The sequence below is a fragment of the Cornus florida genome, unplaced genomic scaffold, assembly GCF_030987335.1.
Source record: "Cornus florida cultivar Cherokee Brave unplaced genomic scaffold, ASM3098733v1 CherokeeBrave_3.0.0_Hap2_Chr01, whole genome shotgun sequence".
NCBI classification, from domain to species: Eukaryota; Viridiplantae; Streptophyta; class Magnoliopsida; order Cornales; family Cornaceae; genus Cornus; species Cornus florida.
The window spans coordinates 14,335,720-14,337,670 of record NW_026775571.1 but is presented as its reverse complement, the minus strand read 5'-3'; the positions used below and the strand labels follow the sequence as shown (position 1 = coordinate 14,337,670).

The following is a 1,951-nucleotide window of genomic DNA, read 5'->3' as shown; positions in this document are numbered from 1 at the left end:
TATCTACTCGAATTATTGAATATTGACAAGGTTGGAAGACTTGTACTATTATCTTGGAAGGCAATTTCATCGAATTGACAAGCTAAACATGTAGTCCGTTCTCTTCATGAGTCCAAAAATTGTATTTGTCACCTCTTTAGATCAAAATAATAATAAAACCTATCTAATTTCTCTTATTAACCCTAAAAAGTGTTTCTAAATGAAATGGTTGAATAATTAAAACATGATATAAATATAAATATTGACTAATCTGGCCAAATAATTGAAATAAACTTTGGCCTCTCCCCCTTAAAAAATTAATTTAATATCGTGTGGGCTAGTGGCCCACATATCAGATATTAAACTAATAAGAACAGATATTATATTTGATCTTAGCCAAAAGGCCGAGAAAGGTATGATTTGTAACGTGTTGGGTCTCTTTTTTTTATAAACAACTTATCTCTTGCTCTTTTTACTTATTGTCAACGTGGGACTGAACAAACCACCCACAAGTATACATCTTTTTATATTCGTCTCTGTCGTAACTTTCCTCTCATCTCATTTTGCATTGCAGCTTTGACTAATCTCAAGAAGAAGAAAGAATGGTCCAGTAAGGGAAAAAAAAACCCTTAAAATAACAGTACAACAAGAGTGTTAAATTAGTTGGTTTTTGGTGATTTTGAGATTCATACACTTTGGTAGATTTGCATTCAAATTATGAAGCTATGCTGGCGAAGTGCTTATTGATCCAAACAATCAAATAATGATGTACATATAGTGTGTGTGTGTGTGTGATTAGTCTTCTTCTGTGCTCTCTGGTAATTCATATGGGAACAAGTAATCCATCATATTATCAGGAAATTGAAAATCCTATTGAAGCATGGATGTCAAAACTCAAAATGAAGCAAATTTTGATTCCCTTGTATATTAAAAAGTGCCTTAGAAGGAGATGCATAAACAGGTTATCCCAAAATATGAAGGGGAGATTGGATTATATACAAAGCCTTAGCAACAGTGCGGTCCTGGGTGGTTGATTAAAATAAAAATAAATTTAAAACTCAACTATAAGTTAGTTTCAGGTGGAGGGTGTAATTAGAAGTTAGAAGTTGTTATGGCTTCTGAAGTTGCAACAGAATTCTACTAATTTCTTGGGATCATTGCCCAACTTCGACAACCAAGCATTAAGATTTAACACTCAACTTTGACCTAGTTTTTGGTGGGCTCTCTAAGGATGCGTTTTCACACTTGAGAGTCCATTTATACTCTCGGCCTAGATCTTCTAGGCTAGTAGTGATTTGGTTTTCAACACCTTATATAGGCTTATATCAATTTTCAAATTTATTTATTTATTTTTTTTTTTGGGCCAAATGTGATGTATTTGAAAAGTATGTAATGTGTTAAAAATCATATATAATGCCGTGAAAAGTATACAATACCACTACATCAAGTGTAATTACAGAGAGCTTTTCATACAATAAGCAAATATGTAATTACAGAGGGTTTTTCATACAATAAGCATATATTTAAAAGACATGTCAAAAATTCTTAAAAATAATTACTTGACTATTTTTGTAATGATTAATGATAGGGAGACCGGAATCTAACGTATTTTTGTCCACCTCATCTACTTAAACAGTTTCTAAAAAATAATTGTTTAACACGTGATAAGAATTACCAACCACGTCAAATTCGATATTAATTCTGGGATTCCTTTTTGGTTCCCCTACAATTACTCTTAAAAAAAAATAATAATAATAAAAAAAAAATAAAAGGTGCATATAACTCCTTGTATTATTCATTTTTTGAGCAATTTGTCCCCTATAGAATGGATTTGTTGAAAAAGAGTTGTTGGTGACTTCAGTTTTTTAAAAAAAAAAAAAAAAAAATTCAAAAGTGCCCGTTTTGTGTGACAAAAATGTCCTTACTAATTCTGTATATATTTTAACATTGAATGTGTTTATTTGGATGTGCT

The 1,951-nt window shown here is 31.1% G+C and overlaps 1 non-coding gene across 1 annotated transcript; it reads right to left on the bottom strand.

The window, feature by feature from the left end:
* Positions 1–207: 207 nt before the first annotated feature.
* On the bottom strand, positions 208–396 carry LOC132282404 (U2 spliceosomal RNA). Its single transcript, XR_009471758.1, has one exon. It is a non-coding gene; the product is annotated as a U2 spliceosomal RNA (small nuclear RNA).
* Between the last annotated feature and the right edge of the window lie 1,555 nt (positions 397–1,951).